Here is a 15,590-nt window from a genome sequence, read left to right as displayed (position 1 = left end):
ACTTCTCCAAAAGAAATGAAGGCTAGAAATCAAACTGATGGTGGTTTCTCCTGTCAAGGTTTGAAAGCAAATTCCTCTTAGCTTTTTCACGTCACCCCATAGTAGGTTTATGCCAGCTTACGCCAAAGGCTTTCAGAACCTTCTCCTTTTTATATAAAAGAACTTCCAACTTGAGAGGAAAGACATGTGAGGGGAAATTTTCAGTACAGAAACTTAGGAAAAAAAGAGAAAAAAGAAGAGAGATGCGATTTTAGGTAAGAAAGCATTGAGAACAAACTATATAATTCAAAGATTCCTGAAGCTTGGAGAAGGAAAAAGACCATAAAGAAATAAAACTCTGAATTCTGGAACTGAAATCCTGTTCTTCCATTTGTATTAGGAAAATCACCTACCTGGACCTCCATTTACTGTAAAATTATGGAATTTGACAAAAAGGAACTGATCCCTTGATCTTATGACTTCTTCATCACCTAACCTGCCTTCCTACACCTCTCTACCCACCTTCATCATTGCTATAATCCTCAGAACTTTAACTGTGTGCTTGTCCACACAGTCAGAAGACATGTTTTGCTTTATGTTCTGTGCAAACTATACCAGTCCCTGAATACCTGAACATTATCTCTAGTATTAAATTTACTTACAAAAGATAGTTTACTGGTTGATTATGATACTGCACTAAGTCTACAAAATGATGACCTCACAGGAATTAACAAATTAATATAAACAAAATTCCTATGAATGCTGGTAAAGAATCTGCCTGCAATGTGGGGGACCTGGGTTGGATCCGTGGGTTGGGAAGACCCCCTGGAGAAGGGAATAGCTACCCACTCCAGTATTCTGGCCTGGAGAATGCCATGGACTGTATAGTCCATGGGGTTGCAAAGAGTTGGACATGACCTAGCAATTTTCACTTCACCCATGAATTCAGCTACACATATAAAGAAAGAAAAAAAGCATTAAATCAAAATACATTTGACCAGTAAAATGGAAACTGTTGGATGTTGAGTCATGAACTATATGACTTATATATTCAATGTATAAACTCTTTAGAAATAGTCACCTAGAGAAACAACTTTTAGCTGTGAGAACTGTTCAGAAGTCAAACACTAAACTCAGGGGAATTTCAATACTGTCTCACCTCAACTTTATTTCCCCAAAGGGAACTTACTTCCTCATCTAACTTATTCACTGCATTTAATTTCAGACACTTTTATTCTTAAAATAGGGATAAAAATCATTCTTCAGCATCCAAGAGAAAGAAATTCAAAGGAAGAATTCTAAAATGACATGATGTGCTAGTATTATCTAATTCTCTAAGGTGAATACTTTGAAAAGAACAATACTTATCTGGAAGGAAAAACACTGGATTAAGAAAAAATCAGATTCTCTTCAGTCATACATTCAACATATCAAGTTCATCTTGGGAGTAAGGAATGCTTTGGTGATAAGAAACCACTACCCATCAGGACTCAGGATATGATGCAACCACGTACAGGCAAGGCTCTGCTCTCTGCTCAGCTCACTGCTGGCACTCAGTCAAAGTTGTGTGTGTCCACCTGAACAAGATGTGAATCTTACTTATATTTCAGAAAACTGAGGCTGTCATTGAATTATTTGCAGGAGACTGAATCTGAGATACGAGGAAAATTTTTAAATACCTGGTTTTATTCTAAGACTTAAGACACCTAGAATCAGAAAAAAAAAAAAAAAGACACCTAGAATCAGAACAATGTTTGTGAAAAATTGAATTCTGATTACTTTGATATTTTGTTGAAAAAAATATAGTATTATACAATGGTCAAAAGAAAACATATTTTCTTTTGTATCTCCTTTTATCATAAAAATTCTTCCCTTCTCTCCAGAATACTGAAGTAATACTAAAATACAAATTCACTGTAATATTCATATGGACCCAAAATAAATTTGATTCCATGTGAGGGCCTGAGAGAATCTCTTAATCATCGAGTCCTACAATGAGAAGAGACAAAACATCCCTTTAATTATTTTTTTAAAGTTATTTATGTTGTTAAAAAATTCTACAAGACTTAAAATAAATCAAGAGTCCTCTGATTCTCCTCCCACACAGTCACACCTTCCTTCCATGACTCTGAAATGTCTTAAACTCAGAGTTTCTTTGACTTCACATCTCCAGAAAATCCACCTGCCTTCATTCAAGGGAAGGGAGCAATGAGTACGTGACAGTGTGGACTGGAGGAGGAAATCTGGGCGTTGATTTCTTAAACAGTATTTCTAATAATAACCCTGCTTTTCAGTCCTACTCATACTCCCAGGTTCAAAGATACCTCATGTCTCCATGTGGCCCAAAGTGCCTTGCTACCCAGTCTACATTTCAACTTCCTTTGTTCTGCTGATTTCAGTTTTCATCCATCTATGATGTTGACACCCCCTTTATGATTTTCTTGCCATTGTGGATTTACAACTTTTTAAAAAATCATCTTATTGTCTTTCTACCGGGGTTTTACGAAGAAGCGTATGTTAAAATGTGTGTGCTATACTTAACAAAAAAATCTGCTATATTTAGTCCAAAATGTCAACTTTCATTTTCTACTCTAAATATTTATATATTGACAACTTACTTGTGTATTTTATGTAATATAAAAATAACCTTTAAAATTAAGCCCAAAGGAATCCATGTTTCTTTCTATACTCACTTACTTTAGTTCTGCCCAATGGTTCTTTCCATTCTCACAGATATATTTCTATTAAGTTAGCACCATTTTCTAGTCTATGGCTAATTCTAGGTGATTAAACTTGTTTGAAATTGGGTCTCTGAATTGGTGCAACCTGTGTAGGGTCCAATACATTCAAAATCAGTCATCTGAGTCGCTCGGTCGTGTCCAACTCTTTGCAACCCCATCACAACATGCCAGGCCTCTCTGTCCATAACCAACTACTAGAGTCCACCCAAACCCATGTCCACTGAGTCATTGATGCCATCCAACCATCTCATCTTCTGTTGTCCCCTTCTCCTCCTGCCCTGAATCTTTCCCAGCATGAGGGTCTTTTCAAATGAATCAGCTGTTCATATCAGGTGGCCAAAGTATTGAACTTTCAGCTTCAACATCAGTCTTTCCAATGAACACCCAGAACTGATCTCTTTTAGGATGGACTGGTTGGATCTCCTTGAAGTCCAAGGGACTCTCAAGAGTCTTCTCCAACACCACAGTTCAAAAGCATCAGTTCTTCGGCGCTCAGCTTTCTTCACAGTCCAACTCTCACATCTATACATGACCACTGGAAAAACCATAGCCTTGACTAGACGAACCTTTGTTGGCAAATAATGTGTCTGATTTTTAATATGCTGCCTAGGTTGGTCATAACTTTCCTTCCAAGGAGTAAGCATCTTTTAATTTCATGGCTGCAATCACCATCTGCAGTGACTTTGGAGCCCAGACAAATAAAGTCAGCCACTGTTTCCACTGTTTCCCCATCTATTTCCCATGAAGTGATGGGACTGGATGCCATGATCTTAGTTTTCTGAATGTTGAGCTTTAAGCCAACTTTTTCACTCTCCTCTTTCACTTTCATCAAGAGGCTTTTGAGTTCCTCTTCACTTTCTGCCATAAGGGTGGTGTCATCTGCATATCTGAGGTTATTGATATTTCTCCTGGCAATCTTGATTCCAGCTTGTGTTTCTTCCAGTCCAGCGTTTCTCATGATGTACTCTGCATATAAGTTAAATAAGCAGGGTGATAATATACAGCCTTGATGTACTCCTTTTCCTATTTGGAACCAGTCTGTTGTTCCATGTCCAGTTCTAACTGTTGCTTCCTGACCTGCATACAGATTTCTCAAGAGGCAGGTCAGGTGGTCTGGTATTCCCATCTCTTTCAGAATTTTCCACAGTTTATTGTGATCCACACAGTCAAAGGCTTTGGCATAGTCAATAAAGCAGAAATAGATGCTTTTCTGGAACTCTTGCTTTTTCCATGATCCAGCAGATGTTGGCAATTTGATCTCTGGTTCCTCTGCCTTTTCTAAAACCCACTTGAACATCAGGAAGTTCACGGTTCACGTATTGCTGAAGCCTGGCTTGGAGAATTTTGAGAATTACTTTACTAGCGTGTGAGATGAGTGCAACTGTGCAGTAGTTTGAGCATTCTTTGGCATTGGTTTTCTTTGGGATTGGAATGAAAACTGAACTTTTCCAGTCCTGTGGCCACAGCTGAGTTTTCCAAATTTGCTGGCATATTGAGTGCAGCACTTTCACAGCATCATCTTTCAGGATTTGAAATAGCTCAAGTGGAATTCCAACACCTCTACTAGCTTAGTTCATAGTGATGCTTCCTAAGGCCCACTCGACTTCACATTCCAAGATGTCTAGCTCTAGGTGAGTGATCACACCATCATGATTATCTGGGTCGTGAAGATCTTTTTTGTACAATTCTTCTGTGTATTCTTGCCACCTCTTCTTAATATCATCTGCTTCTGTCAGTTAGGTCCCTACCATTTCTGTCCTTTATTGAGCCCATCTTTGCATGAAATGTTCCCTTGGTATCTCTAATTTTCTTGAAGAGATCTCTAGTCTTTCCTATTCTATTGTTTTCCTCTATTTCTTTGCATTGATTGCTGAGGAAAGCTTTCTTATCTCTCCTTGCTAATCTTTGGGACTCTGCATTCAAATGGGTATATCTATCCTTTTCTCCTTTGCTTTTAGCTTCTCTTCTTTTCACAGCTATTTGTAAGGCCTCCTCAGACAGCTTTTTGCTTTTTTGCATTTCTTTTTCTTGGGGATGGTCTTGATTCCTGTCTCCTGTACAATGTCACATTCAAAATGATATTTAGCAAAAAATAATCAATCAAATCACCAACATAATAGTTGTGAAAACCAAGTGTTGGTTTTCTTTACAAAATGTTTCCGGGTAAGGTTTGTGGAGGTATTTCCAAAAGTCCAAAGCAACTGTTTCCCCAGAGATTGGTCAGGTGACTGCATAAAAGTTACCTGAAACACAATTCTTGTGTTTATTCTCTCTTTTCCCTTTTTAAATAAACAATCTTACTTATTCTTCAAGGCACTGCTCAAATATTACTTCTCTTTGGCATCCTCTTTTCCCTTCCATTTCCCTGGCAAAATGAATGGCCCCATTATCTCATCTCCTCTAATATTGGGTATATACTTTTACATATATATATGTGTGTGTGTACATATATATATATACAACAGTATACAACACATTGTACTGATATGATTTATTGTCTATACCTCTATTATATTTTGAACTCCTCAAAGGCAAAATTTGTGTTCCATTCTTTTTGGTATCACCAGTAACTAGTACAGTACCTATAATTCAAAAGACCATCAGCAAACAATCTTGAACTTAATTGCATTGACACAAATACCTTCTAATATGAGAAAGCCCAAGACTACACAAGGAGAAATGAGTATAAAAACTCAATTGAAAGTCTTAAATAAAGAGAAACTTTACGTATTAATCCATGTCCTTCTCACTAAAACTACCTGAGAAAGCTATCATGCCTCTGACAGATGAAAGAACTGATACTCAAATAATTTGGTCAAGATCAAAGCTACTAAACATTAGAATAAGAGCATTTTAACCCTTATCTGGTTCCAAAGCTAGAGCTCTTGATTTTTTATTTTTAATGCTTCCTTCATTGAGACCACAGAATACAACATGCAAAAAATGAACAGTTTTTCATCTGTGTCTTTCCAGTTCTTGATATATAATTGACTATAGTCTTCAAATATAAGTTATGTCCAAATGATTGTTTTTGACTTTTTTTTTTACATTGTTCATTTCTGAGCCATTACATCTGCCATGGTTAGTTAAGCCTGCTGTGAACTTGTACAGCCGAGACTGCTATTACTTTAAATAGTAGTTCTTGGTGTGTGAAGATGATGCTTCCAACTGTTCCACCTTTAGGAAGAAAGGTGGGTACGTACAATTCTTTGACCTCTATTCTCAACTACATATTGTGCACTTGCAATACACATACTTTGAGAAGTGTGCCTACTGGGGCCTTGATTTTTTTGTGTGTTTAGAAAAGGAAAGTAAAATTTAATGTGCAATACATGCATAATACAATATACCTAGTTGGAATGCACACTTGGTGCTCTTTAATTTTGTTTGAATCTTTCATACACCTATATATTTGCCACAATACTTAAGTTTGAGTGTACATATCTACATTTCTACATATAGATTCCTATATAGTTATATATAACATATATATAATAAGACCACTGTAAAATGTGAACAAAAAGAGTTTTTATATTGATTTTGAATCCTTTTTCTTTTTATGTTAACTTCTAATCCTTCTTCTCCACTGACTATTAATCAGTGTGGCAAAAAAAAAAAAAAAAAAAGTGTTTCCACTGTGAAAAGTCTGATTTTTCTTTTTCTAGATCTCACAGGTGTCTAGATTCTAGATATATTATATCTGGATTCTTATATCTAGATGCCAGATATCTCATATCTGGATTCTCATATCTAGATGCCAGATATCTCATATCTCCTATGCCTGAGATATCATACTCTTCTGTGTCATGACAGGTAAGAAAGCAGATCATAAAACCTTGGCGTCCACCATTCCCAAACCTGCTGCAGGCATCTTAAAGTATTTGCAGCTCTTAATAGATAGCTTTACCTACTTTCCAAAGAATGTTCCATCCAAGCACAGGTGAGTCCAGAGGAGGCAGAAAGGTGATGTTCCTGGAACAGCCTTCAAACACAGAGCAAGAGCAAGTCATATGTATCCTGCCCTGACTCCCCAAGGTACTCAATAGTACTAAGCCCTGCCGTGTCACTGTCGTATCTTCCCATTAGAATATCAGCTTCCTTCCTTTCTCTGCCTCACTTCCCTGCTGGTACTGCTGGGAATGCCTCCCATCTGAACTCCAGTCCTTAAGCCTAGAATAGAGAAAAGACCACTTTAAGAATAGTGTTTATTAGATGTTACTGTGGAGATTTGTTCCCTCTACCATGCAGAGAATCATGCCAGTTTCGAACTCTCCCATTTCACAATGACTGATTCTGCTTATTTCCTCCATATATTAGTTCTCTCTAATCTGGGTGTCCTGAGACCAGGTGGTCTATGCTCTGCACACTGTAGGCATTAAGGGCATTTTAAATTCCTTGGGGCAGGAAGAGTCACTGTCCTGCCTATGTCCAAGATAAAAACAGATCCCCTCCTACCCTGACGACCAAGCAGTACATGTTCAGTCCCAATCACTCCTTCCCCCCAGGCTGCAGGCCACATCTGGGGTTACTGGTAAACCATGTCCCTTTCTGTTAAAGCCCAGTCCTCTCAAGTGAGCATTTACCATTTTCCCCTTCTTGTAAAATACAGACACACACACACACTTTTATTTTACTTATATTTCCATTACTTACTGTTGTTACTATAAAAGATCACCATTAATTTAGTTACATAAGGCAACAACAAAAATTATCTTATAGTTCTGGAGATGAGAAATCTGAAATGAGTCTAAATGAGGGCTTCAAACGGTTGCCTTTTCCAGCTTCCAGAGACAATCTGAATTCCTTAGCTCATGGCTGTATATATCTCCATTTTCAAAGCCAGCACCATTAAAATAAGTCCTTGTCACGCCACCATCCTCTGATTCTTTCTCTTTTGTCTCCCTCCTGCACTTATAAAGACCTTTGTAACTACATCAGGACCACCTAGATACCTCAAATTCAACTTAGTAGCAACTTTCATTCCATCTGTAACTGTAATTCCCCTTGCCATATAATCTAACATATTCACAGTTTCTAGGAACTGGGATGTAGAAATCTTTGGGAGATGGAGGCATTATCCTACCAGTCTCACAAGTTTAAAGATGCAAATAATTTTCCTTACTGCTTTCAGACCTAAATATTCTCGATGCAGTGTATAAGGATGATCCTATTACTCCACTCACTCTAGAAATAACACCTATCTAAAACACTGAAAACTATACCTTACCAATAGTTGCCATCATTCAGAACCTGTGATGTGTCATGTATTCTACATACTCAGCAATGTTTAATAGTTACCACACAGTCTTCAGCATTAGACTGGTCTAGAATGCAAGTTGTACTTTGCTCCCTACTAAATAGACAACATTCTGGACAAGTTAATTAACCACTGTAACTCTCATTCTATCGAATGTTAAAGAAAGAGTACACTTCCTCATAGTGGTGATTTGATCACTTTATCTTAACTGATATCAGAACTTCTTGGGTTTCCCAGGTGGCACAATAGTAAAGAATCCACGGGCCAACACAGGAGATGCAAGAGACACAGGTTCAATCCCTGTGTTGAGGAGATCCCCTGAGCAAGGAAATGTCACTCTGCTTCAGTATTCTTCCCTAGAAAATTTCAGTGACAGAGGAACCTGGTGTGTTGCAAAGGATCGGACATGACTGACTGAGCGCACACAGAGAATCCTTTATTGTAAGATGTGTCATTGTTTGGAAAAATTGGAAAGAATATTTGATTACATTTAGGATTACCTCATGTTGTTACCTTTTAATCCTCCCCAAAGTAAACCAAAATCACTACGAACAAAGCTAGTGGAGGTAACGGAATTCCAGCTGAGATATTTTAAACCCTAAAAGATGATGTTGTTAAAGTTCTGCATTCAATACACTAGCAAATTTGGAAAACTCAGCAGTGGCAATAGGACTGGAAAAGGTAAGTTTTCATTCCAATCCCAAAGAAAGGCAGTGTCAAAGAATGTTCAAACTACCACACAATTGAACTCATTTCACATGCTAGCAAAGAAATGCTCAAAATTCTCCAAGCCAGGCTTCAACAGTACCTGAACCAAGAACTTTCAGATGTTCAAGTTGGATTTAGAAAAGGCAGAGGAACCAGAGATCAAACTGCCAACATCCAGTGGATCATCAAAAAAAACAAGAGAATTAAAAAAAAAAAAAAAAATCTGCTTCATTGAGTATGCTAAAGCCTTTGACTGTGTGGATCACAACAAACTGGAAAATTCTTAGAGACAGGAATACAAGACCACCTTACCTGCCTCCTAAGAAACCTGTAGGCAGGTCAAGAAGCAACAGGTAGAACCAGACATGGAACAACAGACTGGTTTCAGACTGAAAAAGGAGTATGTCACAGCTGTATATTGTCACCCTGCTTATTTAACTTATATGCAAAGTACATCAGGAGAAATGCCAGGCTGGATGAAGCACAAGCTAGAAACAAGAATGCTGGAAGAAATATCAATAACCTCAGATATGCAGATGACATCACCCTTATGGCAGAAAGTGAAGAAGAACTAAAGAGCCTCTTGGTGAAAGGGAAAGAAGTGAGTGAAAAAGCTGGCTTAAAACATAACATTCAAAAAATGAAGACCATGGCATCCAGTCCCATCACTTCATGGCAAATAGATGGGAAAATAATGGAAACAGTGACAGACTTTATTTTCTTAGGCTCCAAAATGGTGACTACAGCCATGAAATTAACAGAGGCTTGGTCCCTGGAAGAAAAGCTATGACCAAACTAGACAGCATAATAAAAAGCAGAGACATTACTTTACCAACAAAGGTCATCCTGTCAAAGCTATGGTTTTTCCAGTAGTCATGTATGAATGCAAGAGTTGGACCATAAAGAAGGCTGAGTGCCAAAGAATTGATGCTTTTGAACTGTGGTGTTGGAGAAGACTCTTGAGAGTCTCTTGGACTTCTAGGAGATCCAACCAGTCAATATTAAAGGAAATCAGTCCTGAATATTTATTGGAAGGACTGATGCTGAAGCTGAAGCTTCAACACTTTGGCCACCTGATGTAAAGAGCTGACTCACTAGACCCTGGTGCTGGGAAAGATTGAAGGCAGGAGGATAAGGGGATGACAGAGGACAACATGGTTGGATGGCATCACCAGCTCAATGGACATGGGTTTGAGCAAGTTTCAGGAGATGGTGAAGGACAGGGAAGCCTGGCGTGCTGCAGTCCATGGGGCCGCAAAGAGTCAGATATGACTGAGTGACTGAACAACAAAACTAAACCAGACGTGAATTTGATCCCTGGCTCGGGAATATCCCCTGGCAACCCACTCCAGTATTCTCATCTGGAGAATCCCCATGGGCAGAGGAGCCTGGTGGGCTATAGTCTATAAGGTAGCAAAGAGTCAGACACAACTGAAGCAACTTAACATGCATGCAAACTGAACTAAAATGACAGTTGAGAAGTTAGCATGCTAGTAACTCATAACGTTGAGAATGAGAGAGCAGGAAACAGAATTATTCCAACAATTATTTAAGAGATGAAAAATAGATGCAGGAGTGGTAACTGAAAGTCAAAACGCAGGAAGCCAAAGCCAACATAGTGTCAGAGGGTGCCTAAAAGGAAGCTAACCAATTTACCTGACAAAACACCTGGAAGCCAGTCTTTAAAGCCAGTCAGCACTGAAACAGGAAGGGGTGGGTGAGCAAAGAGAAATGGCTAAAGACCGACACAGTGAGAGGCAAGGAGACCTTTCCAACCAGCTTCTCTTTTTCAGTCTGTGCAGCCAGACAACTTTTTCTCAACCTGAGCTCTGTGAGACAGGGGCGATGTTTTTCCTGTGGAGAAATGGAGTCAGTTAGGTTTCTAATGTAGGAATAACAGACACATGGAAAAGGGGATGTTTCATGGAACTGAAAAGCAGGGACTTGTATATAAGTTCACATACTGAACTACAGGACTCTTAAACTCAATCCTCATCAGGACAAAAACTAGAGAATTTTTGGTTAGGGTAACTAAACAATTCACACACTGACCTTTGAGTGACCCTCAGTTAAATACCTGGCTTTCTATACAAAAGTCATCAGACAACATACCCATCTATCCCTAAACAGAACTTCTGATCAGAATTTTAGTGACAAACAAATGATTGGAAAGTTAAAGATTATCAGACACCTGAATAAAATATCCAATGTGAAAGATGAAAACAAACAGAAATCAAAACAAGGATAAAAGACAATGAAAAAGAAAATCAACACAACACACAAGACGTTCAGAGAGATGTAATTCTTCTTCTAAAACTGAAAAAAAAAAAAAAAAAAAGATGCAATGGGAAAAAAGAAGATTGGCTTTTTTTTTTTTAAAGAGCACCTGAAAATTAAAGATTTTATAACTGATTTTTAAAATAAAAGCAGAGATGGAAGCTAAAGTTAGGAAATCCAGGAACATAGACTAAAATGCAATATGACATAGAAATAGGAAATATATAACTAAGAGAACTGCACCCTGCTTTCTAACGTCTAATAGGAATTCCAGAAATCCTGAATACAGATATTATCAAAGAAATAATATTGAGTTTCCTTGAAATGAAATAGTCTTCTAGAAAGAGAGTACACAGGAATGCCCAGAACAATAAGTAAGAAACACCATTAGAAATTTTATCAAGAGGTTAAAGCAAGACACTGAAAGTTTATAAGATAACACAGACAGCCCTTATAAAATAACAAGCATCACATGACACCAGCAACACAAGAATGTTAAATGACAGCAAAGCTAAGCCTCTCAACTGCTGATATAAAATCATTCTTAGTCTAGAATTCCATACTAACTGTATCGGTCTTCATGGAAAACAAGAGAATAAACCCTGTAGGCTAAGGGAAAAATGACTTTCTTAAAGGACGATAGATGGCTCACTCAATCATTAGGAGGGCTGGAGAAACAAGCTCAAGATCAGGGTTCCAGTATCGAGATCCAGAACTACACTGCAGAACCACCCTGATGGAAAAACCATTTTATTTTATCCTTCCACCAATCATTCACTGCAACTTCTCCTGCCATGAACACCAATGACACTAGCACCCTTGAAAACCACCTCTGAACCTGCAGCAGCAAAATGATTGCCGCCTACAAAACACAAGCTACTTTCTTCTGAATGTAACCCTGTACTGGTTTGTCTGATAAGATGAACCCACGTAAGTGTACCATAACTGCACAGGAAGTTGGTAAAAGTATTCTGAATTGTACCTTGTAAGGACAGAATTCACAGAATGGGGAAAATAAAAATATAAGGAGGATTTTTGAGATATACTCAATAGTCACTATTCCAACCAAATAGGCAATGCGTACTGCTCCATCAAATTATCAATCAAGTGTGAGGATAGAATAAAAACATTTTTAGACATGAAGGAAATTCAAATAAAATGTTATCACCCTTCATTAGAGAGATGCTGGAAGATGAGCTTTCATCTTCCAGCATAAATGAATAAACCAAGAAAAAAGGAGTACATGGCATCCCAGACACAGGATCAAACACTGAAAAAGAATGAAGGGAGTTACAGAAGAACATGTTTTCATGGGGTTTGGAGAAGGATATGGAAAAACAGGAGGAAGGCTTGTAAGCACAAAAAAAGTTTAAAAAATTGATTTATTATCTTTTACATTTTAACATTTGAAAAAGTATTGATAAGTACTTGACAGCTTTATTGGTGCTTTTGAAAGATATGAAAGATAGAGAAATATAAGCAATAATACAAATACTAAAATGATAGAGTATATTTGGGAAAGAAGAAAAATATATTACTATACTCAGTAGTAAATAATTTTCAACTATTCAGTATCTATGGAATCTAAGTACTGAGTTAATTAAATATATGCTAAATTACACTGAGAGAACAGTACAAGAGAACAGTACAAGAGAACATGGTAAGGGGTGTCTTAAGAGTGATAAATTCTGAATTACCAAATAAGAAGTCTAAAAACACTAAGGTTGAAAAATTAATAAACAGCATCACAAATATAAATATTTAAAGATGTTGGAAAATTGTAGAAGATATCTACAAGATATCTGTAAAAGAGATGAAATTGACACTTTAGGAGTGCAAGACTTGAGAATAAAGAATGGTAGAGGAGTCTATATTTTATTCAAAATATGTCTTTTAGTCCTTTTTGATTTTTAACTATGTGAATGAAATACATTGATAAATGTAGAATTTTTTAAAAGAAAACTATCTTGGTAAATTATGATGTAGAAAGTGGGATCTCAAGAGCCTAGATCAGATCAGTAGCTCAGCCATGTCCGACTCTTTGCAACCCCATGAACCACACCACACCAGGCCTCCCTGTCCATCACCATCTCCCAGAGTTCACTCAGACTCACGTCCATCGAGTCAGTGATGCCATCCAGCCATCTCATCCTCTGTCGTACCCTTCTCCTCCTGCCCCCAATCCCTCCCAGCATCAGAGTCTTTTCCAATGAGTCAACTCTTCGCATGAAGTGGCCAAAGTACTGGAGTTTCAGCTTTAGCATAATTCCTTCCAAAGAAATCCCAGGGCTGATCTCCTTCAGAATGGACTGGTTGGATCTCCTTGCAGTCCAAGGGACTCTCAAGAGCCTGGATAACAGATATCAATACTTTAAAAAAAAGGACAACTAGTTTTTCATGAGAAAAGATAACCAATTTGAAGTTCCCAAGGAAATCCAAGAAAAAAAGAAAGTAAAGCAAAGAGGACAGTAGAGAGAGGTGCAAAGCAGTAGCCAGCAAAAAGGTAACAATCTATTCCACACTATATAATTCTTTCCCATGACACTGAAAAATCACCAGTATCATATTCTAAACTGAGAGGCTAGTGAGTGATCTCTAACCAAAAAAAAAATTTTTTTTAATGAAGAAGGAATTATTCTTTCAAACATAGTTGGCACCAAATGATGAAAGACCCAATAGACTGAGTTAGTCCTTAGAACACAAGGTCATTGAAAATGAACAGATATATTAGAAATACTTTATTTCTAATATAGAAATAAAGAAATACTTTATTTCAAATCTCTAAATCTTGTGGATACAAATCTTGTGGATCAAGGAAATGGAAAATTTAATCTCATGATTCTATGCTGGGGTGAAGGACATGGCAGCAGTATCCATGATCACACTGATTCCTATTGCTTTCTGAAGATGCTGCAGGGAAATTGTGTATACCTGTGGCGGATTCATGTTGATATATGGCAAAACCAATACAATATTGTAAAGTCCAGGTTCAATGCACGATACTGGATGCTTGGGGCTGGTGCACTGGGACGACCCAGAGGGATGGTATGGGGAGGGAGGAGGGAGGAGGGTTCAGGATGGGGAACACATGTATACCTGTGGTGGATTCATTTTGATATTTGGCAAAACTAATACAATTATGTAAAGTTTAAAAATAAAATAAAATTAATTTTTTTTAAAAAAGGATAAAAAAAATAAATAAATAAATAAAGGAGACATTGTTTGCCTGAGCTGACAAGAAATCCAATGAGATGATCAAGAAGTCTGAAAGAATCTTGAGGGAAAACCAGTGTGCCTACATCAACGATTTGATTGGCTTACATCAAGTAGAGAATATTAGCCATACAGAGCCTGCCATGAGCCTTCACTTGTATAGTCCTCCTTTTGACACATGCCATGCCTTTGATCAAAGAACAGGACATAAAAGCAAAGTCACCATGACATTCCATAGCAAATTTGGAATCAGGATTCCATTTACAACTTCAGGATCACTGGAGAACAACTAAGGGGCACCAGGCCCTCTGAGGTTTTTTTAAGGTCCAGTGAATTCCGCCTTGGACAGGAAGGTCTGCTACCACTTGCCTGTCCAGTAATACACTTTACAAGGCCAATATTAGATCTACCATAAGCCAGATGCTAATTATAAGGCATTAAGTAAGCAAATCGGAGAAGGCAATGGCACCCCACTCCAGTACTCTTGCCTGGAAAATCCTATGGATGGAGGAGCCTTGTAGGCTGCAGTCCATGGGGTCGCTAAGAGTCGGACACGACTGAGCGACTTCACTTTCACTTTTCACTTTCCTCTTTCCTGCATTGGAGAAGGAAATGGCAATTCACTCCAGTGTTCTTGCCTGGAGAATCCCAGGAACAGAGGAGCCTGGTAGGCTGCCATCTATGGGGTCGCACAGAGTCAGACACGACTGAAGCGACTTAGCAGCAGCAGCAAGTAAGCAAATAGTGCCCCGAGCTACTAGAGAAGAAAAATCCCACTAAAGATAAAAAGGCTTATGATTTTAAAGATCAAATCAAGCTCCACTCGTTTTACCTGCTAAACCCATCAGAACCATACTAGGAATGTCAGTGATGGTTTTTATAGTTTTTGGAAACACTTTGGTCTCTGGATTGTAATTAGCAATAAAAAAAGGAAGATATCAAACCACTCACCTTGTTACTTGGAAGGCTAAATGTAGACGTCTTCAATATACTTTATATGTTCTTAATATTTGAGGAGAACTTTTTGAATCTGTGCATTTTATTTTACCAATCTTATTTTACAAATTCCTGTTCTATAAATAATAGGGTAGTAGATAGAGATTTGATTTTTCCTAGAACTTGAGAAGCAGCAACGTATCCTGATTTATTGTGGGTTATACACAAAACAATGCATCTGATAAGCTTAGCACAATGCTGCACATTCAGTAGAAGGTAGAGATGATATATAATCTCACACATTCCTCACAACAACCCTTCAAGGTAGGCAGTAACAACTGCACATTTCCTAAGGAGGAAGAAGTTTACAGACACGATTTTCTCAAGATCACACAGACCAGTGCCTTTCAAAGGTCTTTACACACACCAATAGAATCATCAAGTTCATCCTAAGGTAGAACTGAAACCATACACACTGA

Source organism: Bos indicus x Bos taurus, chromosome 1 (assembly GCF_003369695.1).
Source record: "Bos indicus x Bos taurus breed Angus x Brahman F1 hybrid chromosome 1, Bos_hybrid_MaternalHap_v2.0, whole genome shotgun sequence".
Taxonomy (NCBI): domain Eukaryota; kingdom Metazoa; phylum Chordata; class Mammalia; order Artiodactyla; family Bovidae; genus Bos; species Bos indicus x Bos taurus.
This window is presented reverse-complemented; position numbering follows the sequence as displayed.